The 20,354-nt window shown below is 41.2% G+C and overlaps 1 pseudogene; it reads right to left on the reverse strand.

Moving 5' to 3' along the window:
- Positions 1 to 2,026: 2,026 nt before the first annotated feature.
- LOC100960195 lies at positions 2,027 to 3,066 on the reverse strand (annotated as a pseudogene).
- Positions 3,067 to 20,354: the final 17,288 nt, after the last annotated feature.

Consider the following 20,354-nt stretch of genomic DNA (forward strand, 5'->3'; position numbering starts at 1 on the left):
CAGATCCAGGGCCACGGGTAGGACACCCAAGTTCGATTCCAAGAGAGGCCAGTCCTAAGAGAGGGTAGGAGAACTGCCCGGTGGCATAGCCCTGTTTCAGATGGCAAGTTTGTAGCCAGAGCAAGAGTTTACGGGCCATATTTAAAGGCATAAACTCATGCCTCAAAGCACTGGGAGGTCTCTGCTCCCACACCTACCATCCGCAGATGCTAATCACCAGCTGCCTTGTCTGATCCTTCACACAGGTCCCCCACTTAACCTTAATTGTGCTCTATCTCCTTTGCTTGAGTATGGGAAGGACTGGGATGTGCTAACACTTCACTCGTATAAACACTTGTGCCTCGGCTGTCTCTCCACCTCAGCTAGGCCCTTTGCCGAGCAGACTGGCTTGGTGACTACAAAGATGCATGAAGCTGGACTCAGAGGCTGCCTGTAGTGCAGCCCTGACTGGGGAGCTTAGCAGGGCCCAGTGACTGGAAAGGGGCTAAGGGAGCAAAAGAAGCCACACAGTGGGAGCACAGACAGGCCAGAGCCAGTGACAAGCCACACAAGCATGGGGAGCTCAGAGCCCTGTGGCCACCCACATCCAGCGCGAGCAGGAGCCACTCAAGATCAGCCTGTCAGCACCATCCCCGTAGCTCGCTCCATGCCACACTGGTAAAGGAATACCACACCGGTTGGCATGACCCCCTCACCAGCCACCCCGCTAAAGCTGAGCCAGACCCCACAGGCATAAGTCCTGGAGTTCCTCAAAGTATCTGGTCAACACAACTCAATTAAAAACGGGCAAAAGACATGAACAGACACCCCACAGTATTCCCTGGCAACCTGTGATGTGAAGCATCTTTCTATATACTTCCTTGCCATCTATATAGCCTCTATATAGCTTCACATCACAGGTTGCAGGGAAATGCAAATTAAAACAACAACGAGACACCACTACCCATCTACTAGGACGGCCAAGATCTGGAACACTAGTAGCACTGCCACATGCTGGGGGGGATGTGGAGCTGTGGGACTCTCATTCACTGCCCCTGAGAGTACAGGATGGCGCAGCCACTTTAGAAGACAATTGGGCAATTTCTTACTAAACCAACCATAGTTTTGCCATATGATCCAACAATCATGCTCCTTGATAATTTGCCCAACAAGATTTGAAAACCTATGTCCTCACGAAAACCTGCATACAGTTGTCTACAGCGGCTTTGTTCAGTCACCAAAATTTGGAAGCAGCCAAACCATTCTCCTCCGGGAGGTGAGTGGATAAACAAACCACGGTACAGCCAGACAATGGAATATCGTTCAGAGCTAAAAGGAAATGGGCCACCAAAGATCCACAGAAACTTTACCTGTGTGTTGTTACACTAAGTGAAAGAAGCCCACCTGCAGAGGCCACGCCCTACACGACATTCTGGAAAAGGCCAAACTGTGCAGACAGCGAAAGGAGCAGAGGTTGCCAGCGTGTGGAAGGGATGAACCGGCAGAGTACTAAGGATTTTAGGGCAGGGGACTACCCCACAGGGCACTTGAATGCTGGACACATATTGTTATGCATTTGTCTGAACCCATAACATGCACCACACCAAGAGGGAACCCGTGTAAACTCTGGACCTTGGGTGATGATGACATGTTGGCATGGGTATACCTGTTTAACAAATGTGCCTTTGCAGTGGGGATGTTGGTAATGGGGGTGGCAGAGCATGTGAGGGGTGAGGGTGTATGAGAACTTTTTCTACTCAGTTTTACTGTGAACTTAAGACTACTCTTAAAAAAAAGGTCTTTTTTTTTTTTAAGCATCTGGTCAACCCCACACATGACTAGGGAGGGGTGGGAAGTTGTAGAGTGCCCCCAGGGGAGAAACAGGTCCATGTAGGACTGAGCCTGGGCTCCTGCCCTCCCTGCTGGTCTCAGGAGCTGGAGGGACACTTAGACAACTTTGAGAAAGACCCTCTGGAGCCCAGGTAAGTACTGGGTCAAAGGATGGTGTTGATGAGAATCAAGTTTCTGGGGTTTTTTTCCTTACTGTATGTTGTTTATTGTGAGATAATTTACAAATATCTTGCTGTTTTCAGTAATTCAAACAATGGAGCAACAACTTCTTCCAAAGACAGCAGTAAGCTAAAAACAAAATCAGCTAGCTGAATTTTCCTCCTTTACCTCTTGTCTGAGGACAGAACTTGATTTTCATTAATCCAAAGCTGCAGCACCAGAGATAATTTCAATCAACTCTTTCGTGATGACAGCCTGGTGGGTGCGGCTGAATGTCAAAGTCAATTTGTCAATCATCTCAGGAGCGTTCTTGCTGGTGTTGTCCATGGCCATCATCCTTGCACTCTGCTCACTGGGGTGGACTCCACAGAGTAGCATGTGATGTTTGCCAGGTTGTACTTAACACATCAGCATCAATATCATTGTAGACACTCATGCTCTCAGCACTTGCAATGGTATGAAGGGAGAAGATGTGCTTCTCCTCTGTCTCATAGGAGATGACAGACCTGAACCGATTAAAAATGATAGAGCCTTCATCAAACGCATATCCAGAATTTAATAACTCAAAGGCAATGACTGACACATCTCCAAAAGTAGCGGGCTTTCTTCCCACTTGTTTGAATGTCACCAGAAACTGGTCGGAGTGAGTCCTGTGAAGTATGCCCCTGGTTTTGTCACCAATTCCAACAATCACGACTTCTTTCCCAGCTGCTGTAAGCACAACCACCTCATTTTTCATCTGGTTGGCAACTGAGGAATGGATAGCACCACCAAGTCCTCGATCTGATGACACACCAATAAGGAGGTGCTTCTTCTTGTCTTCAGGCACCTTAATATCAGCTTTTTCACACAGAGCCAAAGATCTTACTCCATATACTCAGCCAGTTTTAGCTTCCTCTCAGCTCAGTCACACTTTGCTGCTGCCACCATCTTCACAGAGTTGGTAATTTTCTGTATGTTTCTGATGGACTTTAGTCCCCTGGTAATATCTTGCAAAGTTGCCATATTTCGAACTTGGACACATTGCAGCTGCACAGCCCAGGCCGAGAGCCCCATGATGCCAGCCCGAGAGAACATGGTGTTAGCAGCCGGGCTGAAGGTCCAGAATCAAGTTTTTTTTGCTGGCGTCTGTTTTTCTGGTTTTTTAGTGGTTTGATAAAATAAGTGTAAAAGATAAAAAGCAGTTGTTTTTGAGTTTTGTTTAGTGAAAATATATCTTCAATAAAACCTCCCCAAAACCTGATATGAAAAGCAAACAAAATCTCATCAGTGACCATGTTGTCCCCTGCTGTCAATGCTGCACTGGCCCCCTCATTGCTCACATGGTAAAATCCAAGCTATGTGACATGGTCAGTTATGTGTCATGTCCAGGGATCCATTTCTACCAAGGTCAAGTCTCATCTCTGGATACTCCCCTCCCTGAGCTTTCAGCTTCTGTCAGCAAATAGTGCTAATAGTGCCCAATAGACACCAGATGTTGTTTTATCATTATTATTATTATTATTGTTGGGGATTCATTTGAGGATAGAAAGAACCAGGTTGCATTGATTGCATTTGCAGGATTTTTTTTTTTAACTCCTCACCCTGAAGCTGTGGCCTCTTCCCTAGGGCCCAGGATGCCCTTCTGCTGTCATATCCTCTCTTGGACAACTCTTGTCCCACTGCCCTGTCCACCAACCCAGAGCCCTTTCCTGTGCTTTGTTCCAGGTTAGTCTGTGCCCCGCTTTGTGCCTCTGCAATGCAGCATAAGTTTCTTTTCACTTGCACTTGCTCTTTCTTATTTTCCCAAAATTTTCTCTTTATTAGTCACTAAGATCCTGAAATTCTTAGTTTCTAGCCTGGACACTGGCATGTTATTGACACTTTAACACTGAAAGGATGAGTTTAGAATGGACTCACACCTATATAATGTCTCCTGATTTAAGGCACAAAGACCACTGCAATCCAGGGGGAAAAAGGGCAATCTTTTCAATACATAGTGTTAGATTGACCAGGTAGCCAATGGGAGGACATGACCTTTTACCTCTAACTCACAACATGCACAAAAATTAATTTTACCTCCACCTAGAAGTAATAAAGCAGCTTTCCTTATCCTACGTTATCCAGAGCAGTATCAAAAAATAAATAAATAAAAGGCTGAAATAGAAGATCTGAATAATACAGAAATGTCCAGATTTCAACTAAAAATCACTCATTGGGGCAGTGCCCGTGACTCAGGGAGTAGGGCACCAGCCCCATATACTGTGGATGGTGGGTTCAAACCTGGCCCCAGCCAAACTACAACAACAACAAAAAAAATCACTCATCATACTAGAAAATAGGAAGACCTTAAACCGAAGGAGAAACCACAGTCAACAGATGCCAACACTGAGATGAGAGAGATGCTAGAATTTTCTGATGAAGAATGTAAAGCAACCATAGAAAAATGCTAAAATTAGCAGTTATAAATACACTTGAAACAAATGAAAAAATAGAAAGCCTCAGCAAAGAAATAAAGAAGAAAGAAGAACCCAGTGGAAATGTTAGAACTGAAAGATATAGTACGTGAAATTAAAAATTCACTGATGAGTTCAACAAAAGAATGGAAAGGACAGAGGAAAGAGTTGGTAAGCTGGAAGATAAAATAATAGGAAATACTGAATCTAGACAGAGAGGAAATAGACTGAAATAAAAATGAACAAAACTCAAGAGACCTGTGAAACTATAACAAAAGATCTAACCTTCATGTTACTGGAGTCTCAGAAGAAAAGGAGAAAGAGAGAAGCATTAAAAAAAAAAAAAGTACTCACAGAAATAATGGCTAAAAACTTCCCAAATTTATGACAAGACACCAATTTACAGATTCAAGAAACTGAGCAAATCCTAAACAAAATAAACCAAAGAAATCTACACCAAGATACGTGTTCATTAAATTCTGGAAACTAAAGGCAAAGAAAAGAATCTCCAAAGCAGTCAAAGAAAAACTGATAGAACTGAAAGGAGAAATAGACAAATAAAGTTAAAGTTGGGGATGTCAATACCCCTCTCTCAGCAATTGATAAAACAACCAGACAGAAAATCAGCAAGGATACAAAAGCACTCATCACCACCATCAATTTGCAGGAATGAATCAGTATTTACAGCACATTCCACCCAACAACAGAAAATATACATCCTTTTCAGAATGTTTATGTTTCATGGAACATACCAAATCTCAATAAATTTTAAAAAATAGAAGTCACACAGAATGTAATCTCCAGCCACAATGGAGTCTAACTAGTAATCAATAACAGAGAAATAATAGGAAAATCTCTGAACACTTTGAAATGTAGACCTACATTTCTAAATAATCCTGGGGTAAAAAAGGAATTCACAGGGGAAATAAAAATGCATTCAACTTAATGAAGATGAAAATACAAGATACCAGTATTAGTGGAACATAGCTAAAGCAGTGCTGAGAGGAAAAATCATAGTACTAAATGTATACAATAGAAAAGAGAGAAAAGCTTCAAAACTATAAATTCTCACCTCAAGGACCTAGAGAAAGAACAACAAAATAAAGCCAAAGAAATGAGAAGGGAAAAATAATAAAGACAAGGGCAGAGATCAATAAAATTGAAAATGTGAAAACAAATCAAATCTATGAAACAAAGACCTGGTTCTTTGAAGAGTGCAATAAAATTAACAAACCTCTATCAAGACTGACAAAAAGCAGATGGTGGGGAAAGAGACACAAATTGCCAATATCAAGAATAAAACAGAAGATATCACTGTACACCCAAAAGCTTAAAATGGAACACTAAAATCTGACAACATAGATGAAGTAAACTAATTTCTTTTTTCATGCTTAATAAAATAACTTTCATTAAAAAAATTTTAAATACCATTTTTCCTATGAAGTCAAGATACAAAGAACTTTTAATTTGTAACAACAAACTTTCTTAATACTTGGAATTCTTTCAAAAGGAGGGAGGGAATTTGAAGTAGACAAAAAGGTAAAAGGAAAAGAATAAAGGTGAAAGAATTGCATAATAGAGGTCAGGAGAGAATGAGCAAAATAAATTCAACCAGCAAAGGGCCCATCAACCAATAATAGCAAAACCATCTAGCAATAGGAAAATAGTTACAAGTTTTTGCCTCATGACAAATTCATAACTCATTTAGGTCATTTAGAAGGCAGGTCATTTAGGTTGACCAAGGACTAAGCACTCCTGATGTTAAGCAGACAAGCCTAAGGAGGATGACACAACAGTGAAAGATGCCTTCCTGCAGGGTCAAATAATAATAAAAAAAAAATCCTTAGGGGGGGCGCCTGTGGCTCAAAGGAGTAGGGCACCAGCCCCATATGCCGGAGGTGGTGAGTTCAAACCCAGTCCCAGCCAAAAACTGCAAAAATAAATAAATTAATTAATAATAATAAATCCAACTGGTTGAGGAAGATTGAAGGGGGTCACAGAGAAGTTAAAGAATAAAAAGTTTAAAAAATTAAAAGCAAAAATAAGAAAAGAATCAGAGCCTGAGGAATGTTTAGAAATACCCAGTATTGGTGGTGGTAATGGTAGTGGGCATGGAACTGGGAATATAAATGGGCTATATGTTAGATTTGAGTTTGAGAGACAGAAGGTTTCCTCCCATTTTCCAGCTACTTGACATTTATATTCCTTTTACAGCAAATGGTTATTCAAAAAAAAAGTGCAGCATCTGAATTTTTCTGAAGAAAAACATAATAAGACAAGCCAGTGTATCTCTGCCATCCTGCTGAAAATGCTCTTGAACCATCCTGATTGATGCTGTCCCCAACGCGTCTCAGCTGCACGGTCAACTTGTGGGCTACTTCCTCCTGGTGATGCTTCTGAACGTTATTCTGCTTGGGCTGAGAAGGTAGATTGTGATCTTAGCTGGCAGGAAAGCACCATAACATGATCCGCTCACTGTCCCAGCCTCTGGCATTCTATAAAACTCACCTAAAAAGAAATAGATAATCTGACTAGTTATAACTGCTAAGAAAATTAAGTTCATAATTTGAAAAATCTGATAAACGTTATCCACAGCAGTATCAAAAAAATACTTCACTGGACGATTCTACAACTTCAATTCAGAGTCAGATAACCTCACTGGACAATTCTACCAATTGTCGACAGAAGTAATGTGAATTCTATCTGATCTCTTTTAGAAAGCAGAAGAGGCAGAAACACTTACCAATTCATTTTATGAAACTGATATCACTCTCATATCAAAACCAGACAAATACGGTACCTCAAAAAAGGAGAGAAGGAAGAAATAAAAATGATCAAGAGTCTTTATGAATATAGACACAAAAATATTTTAAAGACTATTAGCAAATGGGATTCAGCAAAATGTAAAGTGAATTATATACCATGACCAAAAAGAATTTATTCCTGGAATGAAAGTCTTGTTCAATGTTTTAAAAAGGCAATCAATGTAATCCATCATAGACTAAAGAAAAAAATCATATGATCATATCAATCAATGTAGAAAAAACCTCTTACAATATTTAGGATAAATTTATGTTTAAAAAACTCTGAGATAAATTGGATCAGAGAAGAACTTTCTCAAATTGATAAAGAACATCTACAAAAATCTTACAACTAAAATAAAGCTTAATAGTGAAACACTGAATGCTTTCATCTAAGCCTGGGAACAAAAAACATCTGTTCTCCCCACTTTTATTTAAATGTATTGTGAAAAGTTCTAGCTAGTACCATAAGGCAAGAAAATGAAATAAAAGTCACACATAAAAGAAAGGAGAAATAAAACTGCTCCTATTTGCATACAGCATGATTATGTAGAAAATCTCAAGGGATCCACACAAACAATAGCTTTTAGAAACTAAGAGGTGAATTCAACAAGGTGACAGGAAACAAGATAAACATACAAAATTGATTGTATTTCTGTATACTAGCATGAACACATGAACATCTAAATTAAAAATATAATGCCACTTAAGTGACTCAAAAATTAAATACTTAGATATAAATTTAAAAGCGCAAGACTTATTTGCAGAAAACTACAAAACTACAATAAAAGATATGAAATAAAATGTAAATAGGAAGAGGAGGAAGATGGTGGCCGAGTAACGGCTTCCTTGCTACTGGGCATGGTGAGACTGGCGAGAGAAGACTCTAGGCATCTCTGGCTGGTGGGATCTGCCCAGAAACATCCCTCTGGGGACACTTCAGCAAAAGACTTCTGGACCCCATCAGGAGGACAAAAGCAGTGGAGAACTGGCAAGTAGTTGGGTGTGCTCATTCAGTCTAATCCCACTGGCAGCTGTAAGTACAGCAACAGTGAGATTGCAAACTGGAAAGGCCTTTATCTGTGAGCTATTTGGGGTTTTTTGTTTTGTTTTGTTTTGTTTGGACTTGGCACTCAGTTGAACTACCTTGGGAAAACTTGGGCAAGAGTGAGGAGGACTTCAAGCATTGTCGAGGGCCCCAGAATGCACCACTGAGCCAGATGGAGCTAATAGTGATTGGCTATGGGCTGTGCAGAACCATTGTGGGAAAACTGCCCCAGCAAGCTATGCCCTCAGGGTTGCAGAGGATCAGGCGGGAGATCTTGAGTGAGTAATCTAGTGACTGAGCAGCCTAAAGGCAGGGATTAGGATGCCTTACAGCCTTGGTCCTCAGGGGTATAGAGTGAGACCAGTTTTGGCACACTGGGTAAGCAGACAGCCACTTCAGGAGTGATCCCAGCAATAAGTGCTTTCCTGGGAAAGCTTCTGCTTAGCCAAGGTTAACAGTTTAAATTGCCTTTTAAGCAGACTGAGGAGAGATTTAGGCTCTCCACCCTGCAGGGTTTGAGAAATCAGCAGAGGCCTCCAGTCTCCATCTTATATAGTCATGTCAGCATTGTAATTAACATCTCAGACCCCAGAAGATCACTTGTTGCCCAGACAATAATCAGCAAGATATATATACTGCTTTGTTTTAGGGTGGTTTTTTTTTTTTCTAATTTCAACATTTTACCTCTAGATTTTTCTTTTTTTCCTTTCTTTTCTTTCTTCGTTATTCTAGTTTAAATATAATTTTCCATTGTTTCCTTCTTTAACAATTAGAGCTTCATTTTTGCTAGTATTTCAACCCCTATTATTTGGTTTTTCCCCCAATTTTATCCTGTAAAGTTTTCTGTTTGCTTGTTTTGGTTTGATTTATAGCATTTTATCTTTTCTCTCTACTTGGTGGAGGTGAGGTACTGTGTCTGAACAGGCTGTCAAAGAGCTGCTGACCTCAGGGGAACCACCCAACCGAGCACCCCCAGAGGTTTGGGCTTTTAAGGATGGGTCAAAGTACCCTACTGAACACCTATATTACTCCTGTCTCCCTCTTTCTGTGCCCCTCTTCTTTTTGACAATATTCCCTTTTACTCACCCCTCTCCTTTCTCATTTTTCTTTTCTTTTTTTTTTCTTTTTTCCCTTCTTGTTCTTCAATCTTCTCATCCTTCTGGTCCTGTACCAAAAGGACTCATTGAAACCCTAGGTCAGAGGCACAGTAACTTAAAGATCTAGAGGAAATGAAAGGAAAATTAGGGCAAAGAAACAGGTAAAAGACAACACTCATGAGGAATAATCAGCAGAAAAATCCTGACAACATGAAAAACCAGTCCAGAACAACCCCTCCAAGGGACCGTGAGGTAGCTACTGTAGAGGATTCCACCTATAAAGAAATGTTAGAAATGACAGAAAGGGAATTTAGAATACAGATGATGAAAACAATGAAGGAAATGATGGGAACAATGAAGGAAACTGCTGATAAAGTGGAAAATAACCAAAAAGAATTCCAAAAACAGGATCAAATAAGAGATGAATGATACGAAGAATTCAGAAAGGATATAGCAGAGCTGAAGGAACTGAAGTAGTCAATTAGGGAACTTAAAGATGCAACAGAAAGTGTCAACAACAGATTAGACCATGCAGAAGAAAGAATCTCAGAGGTAGAGGACAAAGCTCTTGAGATAACTCAGATAGTTAAAGAGGCAGAAAAAAAGAGAGAGAAAGCAGAACATTCACTGACAGAATTACGGGACTTTATAAAGTGTTCAAACATATGAGTTATAGGTATCCCAGAAGGGGAAGAAGAATGCCCAGGGGAATGGAAACCATACTAGAGAATATTATAAATGAAAATTTCCCAAATATCACCAAAGATTCTGACACACTCCTTTCGGAGGGATATCAGACCCCAGGTCACCTCAACTCTAACAGAGCTTCTCCAAGACACATTGTGATGAACCTGTCCAAAGTTAAGACAAAAAGAAAGATTCTTCAAGCTGCCAGGCAAATCCATCAGGGTGACCACAGACTTCTCTAATGAAACTTTTCAAGCAAGAAGACAATGATCATCTACCTTTAATCTACTTAAACAGAACCATTTCCAGCCCAGAATACTATATCCTGCTAAGTTAAGCTTTAAAATTGACAGAGAAATCATTTACTGATATGCAAACAATGAGGAAATTCACCACAACAAGACCAGCTCTACAGGAAATAGTTCAACCTCTTCTACACACTGACCCTCACAATGGATCAACAGCATAACAAGAACTCAGAAATTAAAGGACAGAATTTAACTTCCACAATGATGCAAAAGATAAAACTAAGCAATGGACTCTCACAAAATAAGATGACTCGAACACTACCACACTTATCAATTATCTTAATAAATGATAATGGCTTAAATTCCCCACTGAAGAGGCATAAATTGGCTGATTGTATTTAAAAACACAAGCCATCCATTTGCCATCTGCAGGAAACACACCTAGCTTCAAAAGACAAATTAAAACTCTAAGTTAAGAGTTGGAAGACAATTTTTCAGGCAAATGGAATTCAGAAGAAAAGAGGTGTTGCTATCTTATTTTCAGGTACATGTGAATTGAAAGCAACTAAAGTCAAAAAAGATGGTCACTTTATATTGGTCAAGGGAAAAATACAACAAGAAGACGTTTCAATTCTAAATATTTATGCACCAAACTTAAATGCTCCCAGATTCTTGAAACAGACCTTACTCAGTCTGAGCAATATGATATCCTATAACACCATAATAACAGGGGACTTTAACACTCCTCTTACAGAGCTAGACAGATCCACTAAACAGAAATTAAACAAAGATATAAGGGACTTAAATGAGACCCTAGAACAACTGTGCTTGATAGACACATATAGAACACTCTATCCCAGAGATAAAGAATATACATCTTCTCATCACCCCATGGAACATTCTCCAAAATTGATCATATCCTAGGACACAAAACAAACCTCAACAGAATCAAAAGAACTGAAATTTTACCTTGTATCTTCTCAGACCACAAGGCACTAAAGGTGGAACTCAAGTCCAACAAAAATGTTCAACCCCACACAAAGCATGGAAATTAAACAACCTTATGCTGAATGACAGTTGGGTGCAGGAAGAAATAAAAGAGGAAATAATTAGCTTCCTTGAGCATAACAACAATGAAGACACAAGCTACTAAAACCTGTGGGATACAGCAAAAGCAGTCCTGAGAGGAAAAATTTATCACTTTAGATGCCTACATTAGAAAAATAGAAAGAGAGCACATCAACAAACTCACAAGCCATCTTACAAAATTGGAAAAAGAAGAAAGGAAATATCCAAAATTAAATCAGAGATTAGTGAAATTGAAAACAAAAGAATCATTCATAAAATTAATGAAAAGGAGTTGGTTTTTTTAAAAAAATAAAGAAAACAGATAAACATTTTGCCAGACTAACTAGAAATGGAAAAGTAAAATCTCTAGTAACCTCAATCAGAAATGATAAAAGGGAAATAATAACTGATGCCACAGATATATAAGAGATCATCTCTGAATACTACCAGAAACTCTATGCCCAGAAATTTGACAATGTGAAGGAAATAGATCAATATTTGGAATCACACCCTCTCCCTAGACTTAGCCAGGAAGAAATAGAGCTCCTGAACAAACCAATTTCAAGCACTGAGATCAAAGCAACAATAAAAAATCTTCTAACAAAAAAATTCCCTGGTCCGATGGCTTCACACCAGAATTCTATCAAACCTTCAAAGAAGAGCTTATTCCAATACTGCAGGAAATTATTCCAAAAATTGAGGAGAAAGGAATCTTCCCCCAACACGTTCTATGAAGCAAACATCACCCTGATACCAAAACCAGGAAAAGACCCAACTAAAAAGGAGAACTTCAGACCAATTTCACTAATGAATATAGATGCCAAAATTCTCAACAAAATTCTAGCCAATAGATTACAGCTTATCATCAAAAAAGTCATACATCATGATCAAGTAGGTTTCATCCAGGGATGCAAGGCTGGTTTAACATACACAAGTCCATAAACGTTATTCACCATATCAACAGAAGCAAAAACAAAGACCATATGATCCTCTCAGTAGGTGCAGAAAAAACATTCAATAAAATCCAGCATCCTTTTCTAATTAGCACACTGAAGAGTATAGGTGTAGGTGGTACATTTCTTAAATTGATCAAAGCTATCTATGACAAACCCACAGCTAAGATTTTACTGAAAGGAGTAAAACTGAAAGCTTTTCCTCTTAGAACTAGAACTAGACAAGTTTGTCCTCTGTCACCATTGCTATTCAACGTAGTGCTGGAAGTTCTAGCCAATGCAATGAGGCAAGACAAGGAAATAAGAGCATCCAAATGGGAGCAGAGGAGGTCACACTCTCCCTCTTTGCTGACGCTATGATCTTATACTTAGAGAACCCCAAAGACTCAACCACAAGACTCCTGGAAGTCATCAAAAAATACAGTAATATCTCAGGATATAAAATCAATGTCCACAAGTCAGTAGCCTTTGTATACGCCAATAACAGCCAAGATGAGAGGCTGATTAAGGACACACCTCGCTTTGAAGCTACCTTCAAAGAAAATGAAATACCTAGAAATATACCTAACAAAAGAGGTGAAGGACCTCTATAAAGAAAATTGTGAACCCCTAAGAAAGGAAATAGCAGAGGATATTAACAAATGGAAGAACATACCATGCTCATGGCTGCGAAGAATCAACATTGTTAAAATGTCTATACTTCCCAAAGCAATCTACTGATTCAATGCCATTCCTATTAAAATACCAACATCATACTTTTAAGACTTGGAAAAAATGATTCTGCATTTTGTATGGAACCAGAAAAAACCCTGCATAGCTAAGGCAGTTCTTAGTAATATAAACAAAGCCAGGGGTATCACCATACCAGATTTTAGGCTGTACTACAAAGCCATAGTGGTCAAGATAGCATGGTACTGGCACAAAAATAGAGACATAGACATTTGGAATCGAATAGAAAACCAGGAAATGAAACTAACATTTTACAATCACTTAATCTTCAATAAACCAAACAAGAACATACCTTGGGGAAAAGACTCCCTGTTCAATAAATGGTGCTGGGAGAACTGGACCCACACCTTTCTCCACTCACTAAAATTGATTCAAGATGGATAAAGGACTTAAATTTAAGGCATGAAACACAAGAAAAATCCAAAAAGAAAGCACAGGAAAAACTCTGGAAGATATCGGCCTGGGGAAAGACTTCATGAAGAAGACTGCTGTGGCAATTGCAACAACAACAAAAATAAACAAATGGGACTTAATTATAATGAAAAGCTTCTGTACAGCTAAGGAGACAACAACCGGAGCAAATAGACAAGCTACACAATAGGAAAGGATATGTGCATATTTTGAATCAGACAAAAGCTTGATAACTAGGATCTATAGAGAACTTAATGCACATAAAAAAAGCCAACAATCTCATATATCAATGGGCAAGAGACATGAATAGAACCTTCTCTAAAGAAGACAGACGAATGGCTAACAAACATGAAAAAATGGTCATCATCCCTAATTATTAGAGAAATGCAAATCAAAACCACCCTGAGATACCATCTAACCCCAGCGAGAATGGCCTATATGACAAAATCTCAAAACTGCAGATGCTGGCATGAATGTCGTGAGAAGGGAACACTTTTACACTGCTGGTGGGACTGCAAACTAATACAACCTTTTTGGAAGGAAGTATGGAGAACCCTCAAAGAACTCAAGCTATACCTCCCATTTTATCCTGAATCCCATTACTGGGCATCTACTCAGAAGGGATAAAAATCCTTTTATCCTAAGGACATTTGCACTAGACTGTTTATCTCAGTTCAGTTTACAATTGCCAAAATGTGGAAACAGCCTAAATGCCTCCCAGCCCAAGAATGGATTAACAAGCTGTGGTATATGTACACCATGGAATACTATTAAGCCATTAAAAAAATAGAGACTTTACATCCTTTGTATTAACCTGGATGGAAGTAGAACACATTATTCTTAGTAAAGCATCACAAGAATGGAGAAGCATGAATCCTATGTACTCAATTCTGATATGAGGACAATTAATGACACAGCACGGGTGGGGAAGGGGAGAGCAGAGAGAGGGAAGGAGGGAGGGGAAGGGGTCTGGGTGTGTGACACACGTTCTGGGGGCAAGACATGATTGTAAGAGGGACTTTACCTAACAAATGCGATCAGTGTAACCCGGTTTCTTGTGCCCTCAATGAATCCCAACAATTACAAAAAGAGAAAAAATGTAAATAAATAAAGAGATATACCATGTTCGTATATTGGAAAGCTCAACGTAGTAAAGATATTAATTCTTTCTAAATCAATATAAAAAGATATTGGCTGATACTCAGCAATTGAGATCAAAATCACTACAAGTTTTTTTGTATATGTACATAAGATGATTCTAAAATGTATATAGAATAAAAAGGTATTAGAGTAGGTAAAAATAATTTTAGAAAAGAAGAATAAAGTGGAAATAATTAGTTTACTGATTTCATGCTTAATATGTAGCATTATAGAATCAAACAATAAACAGTACAGTGACAAAAAGTACATAATATTGGCAGACAAATAGGTAACCATTATCCACTGACCAAAATAGAGAACCCAGAAATAGATCCACACAAATATATCCTAATCATTTCTGAAACAGTGTAGGATCAATTTAATGGAAGAAAGATGGCATTTATAATGAATAACACTAGAGCAACTGGTTATCCAAGGCTAATGACATGGGCTCCAACATAAGTCTCACATCTTCTATAAAAATTAACTCACAATGGATTGTGTATATGTGAAACCACAAAACTTTCAGGAAAAAACACAGGAGGAAATCTTTAGAATCTAAGGCTAGGCAAAGATCCCTAGCCTTGACACTCAGCGAATGATCTATAAAAGGAAAACTTGATAAATGAAGTTAATCCAAAATAGAATTTTTTTCTCTGCCAAAGACTCTATTAAAAGGATGAAAAGACAGGATACAGACTGAGAGAAAATATTTGCAATCCACATACCTGACAAAGAAGACGTATCCAGGCTGTATAAAGAATTCATAAAACTCAGCAGTGAATAAAACGATCAAATTATAACATGGGCAAAAGATATGAAGCGACATTTCACTGAAGAAGATATCCACAGGGCACATAGCCACGTGGAAAAATATTGAATGTCATTAGCCTTTAGAGCAATGCACATTAAAACCACAATGAGGTATCTATCACTAGACACCTATCAGGATGGCTAAAATAAAAAATAATGACTTTAATTGCCAGTAAGGATGGGAAGGAACTGGGTCACTCATGCATTGCTGATGGGGATGTAAAATGGTACAGCCACTCTGAAAAACAGTTTGGCAGTTCTGTAAGACCCAATTAAACTCCTGGGTATTTACCCCCAGGTAAAAGAAGACTTAGGTTCATGCACATAAAAAAAAAAAAAAGAACTTATACTCAAATATTTTATAGCAGCTTTGTTTGTAATAACCCCAAACTGAGACATAGCCCAGATATCCTTAACAGGAGAATCACTAAAGAACTGTAGTATAGCCATAGCATGGAATATTACTTGTCAATAAAAAGGAAGAAACTATTAATACATACGACAATCTGGCTGACTCTCCAAGGAATTATGCTGAGTGAAAAAAAAGCTATTACTCCATTTATATAATCATTGACAGACACAACCATGTGGGTGAATCTCAAAAAGATTATGCTTCTGGAAAGAAGCCAACACACAAGGTCACATCCTGAAGGATTCCACGCGAAGTTCAAGAACAGAAAGAACTGATCTATGATGATAGAGCTTAGATGAGCAATTGGCCTGGGGGGATGACAGAACTCAGACGAGTGGTTGAACAGTCCTACCGCCTGGGAAAGAGCCCAGGGAAACCCTCTTGGGCTTCACTACCTTGATGTAGGTAGTAGTTGCATGGGTGTAGACATAGATGTATCCACTGAGCTGTCCACCTAAGACATATGCACATAACCTATATGTGTGTGTGTGTGTGTGTGTGTGTGTGTGTGTTGAAATTCAACTTTAGAAAATAGTTTTCAATAGTTTTTTAGTGAATGGATGAGATAAAGGGAAAGAAAAGAAAGGAGGGGCTGAGCTCCATGGGTAAGGAGTATCAAACCCAGACTAGAAACTGACTCAGCCACTAAAGCCAGCACCTGTTTTCAGGGACCCAGGAGGCCGCAGAAAAAAAGGGAGCAAATCCTGCCCAGCAACAGGGCAGGTGGGGCAGCAACCCTCTGTCCACAGATGAGGGCCCAGCCTTCCCCCACTTGCAGGAATGCCCAGCCTGACACGGGTCTCAGCCTGAACTTGTGAGCTCTCAGGGCAAGGCTGAGGTAGGGTGGAGGCCAAAGTGGGGGAGCCCAGCCCACAAGTGCTCTGGGTGGACACCCAACAGTAGGACGGGGCTCCGTGGGAAGGCGGAGAGAAGCCAATCCCTGGCAAAACCCAGGTCTGCCCCAGGCTGCCCTCTTGCTGGCACGGAGCAGGCAGCTAATAAATGTCTGCTGAGCTACAGTGAATTCCCAGGGCATGGAGACGCTCAGTGGCTCCACTCCATTCCCGGGGAGCTGCTCTATGAATTGACTCACTGATTGATTAATGATCAGGCTTTGTGAAATAGTTTACAAAGCACTTCTAACAAATAAAACTCAGGGTTCACATCTTGGCCCCACTTCTCAATGACTGTGTGACCTTAGGCAAATTACTTAACCTCTCTGTGCCTTTGGTTTTTTTAAATATAAAAGAAAGAAAAGAAATGGGGACGTTACCAGCACCCTACTTCACAGGACTGAGTGAATTAATACATGTAAAGTTCTCAGAATACGTGTAGCACCTGGCGTGTCCTGAGTCACACAGGCAGTCAGTGGTACAGGCAGGTCACAGAGCCATCTTTACTAGACACCCTGGAATCATTACACGGTGCCATTCACCAAATAGCTGCTGCCCACTGGTGGAAACTGGGTACTTGAAATGTGGCTAACTTGAATTAAGATGTATCAGATTTTAAAGACATTTTACCACTCCCCCCAAAGTGCAAAATGTCTCATTAAAGAGGCTTCCTATTACCCAAAGAGAAGAATTGAATGTTCCCAACACAAAGGAAAGACAACTGCTGTAATGGACACCCCATTACCCTGACTTGAGTATTACACATTGTATATACGTATCAAAATATTACATGTACTCCAAAAATGTGTATGACCATGACGTACCAATAAAAAATATATAAAAGAATACTTTATATTGATTGTGTGTTGAAATGATAGTATTTTGGATATATCAAGTTAAATAAAATATATTATTAAAATACATTTTGCCCATTTGTTCTTCCTTTCTTTTTTTTTTTTTTTTTAATGTGGCTACATGAAAATTTGACATCACACGAGCAACTCTCATTTGTGGTTTGGCTCGAATTTCCATCTGGAAGCTCAGCTCTACAGAGTTCTGTCTTCGACATTCCATTCTCTCATCGCTGACTCCCAACGCCCTCTCAGAGGGCAATGCCAAATTGTTCCTACCTGATCAGGACTTAGCCTCTGCGTAACTGCAACCTGTTTTCTGATGGTAACAAGGTATCATTCTCCAGAAAAGAGGGTTCCCGCTAGCAAACCAGCTGCTTCCTGCCAAAGGAGAAGAAATGGGACCCCGGGCCTCTGGGTATTGGCCTAGTAGCCACCTAGGCCAGAACATTTATGTTCCTCCAAAATTCCTATGTTAAAATCCTGACCCCCAAGTTGATGGTGTTAGGAGGCAGGGCCTTTGGGAGGTGATTAAGGTGCGGAGGCAGACCCTCAGGAATGGGATTAGTGCCCTAATAAAGGAGACTGTAGAGAAAGCTTCCCCACCCCTTCCATCACCTGAGGACACAGTGAGAAAGCGCCATTTGTGGTTCAGATGCTGAATCTGCAGGTGCCTCCATCTTGGATTTCCAGCCTTCAGAACATGAGAAATAGACTTCTGTCGGTTCTAAGCGCCCCTCCCCGCCCAGTGACAACATATTTCAGCAGCCAGGACTGAGCACGTGCACAGCTCCTTGCACAGGTAAGTACTAAGCCTGTGAGCAGCTTGGGCTCCAGGGGTGGAGGGGGGCTGGTCCTAGACACTCCCCGCTCCCAGGCACTTGCTCCTTGGTGACATCTCAGCAGAGCCCAAACTGGCCCCTGTGATGCCAAGCCTCCCCACTGCACACCCATGGCATCTAAGCTGCATGGACAAGTGCTCCTTGGGGACGATGGGTTCGGCCAACAGTGGTAAAAAGGCATAGGATTAGGGTTAGCTCAGCCCCATTCTGCACCTACCTGCCCTTTCCCTGTTCATGCCTCAGTTAACAGAGTGGGAGGTCTGGACCTGGTGCTCCCTGAGGTCCTCACTGGCCTGACTGCTAATTGAGTTAAAAATAAAACAAAGAGCCATGGATGGAGTTTGGTGCTTCCCAGGCTGGACCTGGGCCCCAGGCCAGGGGACACCCGCTGGACTCCATGGTCAAACAGATGGGGACAGTCAGAGGGACCGCTTGGCAAGGGCAGGCCAGACAAGGCTGGGCAGGCTGGCACCAGACAGGACAGCCCCATGGCCAGCCTGGGCAGCAGGGAGCCGTCTACAGGCTGGGGCGTGTTCGGGGGCCCAGGCCACCAACCCTGAGGTAGCCCTCTACCTCCCCTCCTTGGGCTCTCTCTCCAGGAAGGAGGGCCCATGTCCCCAAGTGACCCACCTAAGCTCTGGAGCAGGGCTACGAGGTGCTGGCAGCTCATGAAAGCATGCAGTGGGGTATAGGCCCGCAGAGGTGCAGGCCACCCGCGAACCAGCAGCCTCAGAGGACCCTGTCCACACCGCATCCTCAGTTTGCCTCCTGCAGCTCAGACCCCAGAGGCCAGGGCCAGAGCCAGAGGGCAGTGGAGACCACCGTGCCCAAGCTGAGAAAGGCTCTGACAAGCAGGCTGTGCAGGCTGGCCATCCTGGGCTCAAGTCCCTTCTGTTCTTTAAAGATACAGCTGTACTGCTTCTGTTCAGCTGTACTATTTATTCTGAGCAAACTATTTCCTCTTTCTTCCTGAGCCTCACCTGCGAAATGGCCATGGTACCGGTATCTGCTCTTAGGGATGATGTGAAAACTACGTATGGAAATAAGGCATAAGAAGCTCTTGCTAAAAGACAACTAAAACTAACAAATGGTAAGAAAAGAAAAGAAACTGCCCTGGTCTGTCCCCTCAGGAATCATAACCCACACTGGGCATCAGAAACCCGTGATTCCTACCAGAAGGAGACCCTTCCCTGAGCCTGTTGAGAAAGTGACCACATTTGCCCCACTGGGCGCACAGTCCCAAGGGCATCTGTGCCTCACTGAGGCTTAGTTCATCATCAGAATCCAGTCATCTTTCCTATTGGAAAGTTTTTATTATCTTTAAATCCAATTCTGGGGGGTTGAAAGTCACAAATTTAGCCTCCATGACTCATGAAATGTCGGCAAGGAAATGCTGTTGGGACTTGGACAAGGGCGGGCAGAGATTTCCAAAGAGCAGGGTGGGTTTCTTTAAGCCTTAAAAATGTCTCATTTCATAACCAGCTGACATGCATGCACATAAAGGAGGGACACTTTCCCCAAGGAAACGTCTCACAGGGCCAGGCTAATCGGCCCACAAGCGCCTTTGATCACCATATTAGGCCTGCTGTCGGCCGCCCCGCTGGGAGGGGAAGGTGCCCATAGCCTCCCAGAGACCAAGTGTTTGTTTCTTTGGGTTCCTACAGACAAACTGTGGGCTGCTGATTTTCGTGGCCATTTTCAGGTCCAAGAGCTGTTCTGGGCAGCCTTGGGATGGAGGCAGGCTGGCAGAATTGCCAGCTGCCCGAGACTGCTTGTACCCTGTCTCCTAAGTGCCAGCTCAGACCTCATCCTGCACTACAGGCTCACCCCACACCAGGCTCTGTGTGTAGGGCCCAAGTTATGAGATCTCAGCGCAACCTAACAGGAATCCCTCAAACAGGTATTCTTGTGCCCCTATCGAAGATATGAAAAATGAG

This window comes from Otolemur garnettii, unplaced genomic scaffold, assembly GCF_000181295.1.
Source record: "Otolemur garnettii isolate 467f Iridium unplaced genomic scaffold, OtoGar3 scaffold00134, whole genome shotgun sequence".
NCBI classification, from domain to species: Eukaryota; Metazoa; Chordata; class Mammalia; order Primates; family Galagidae; genus Otolemur; species Otolemur garnettii.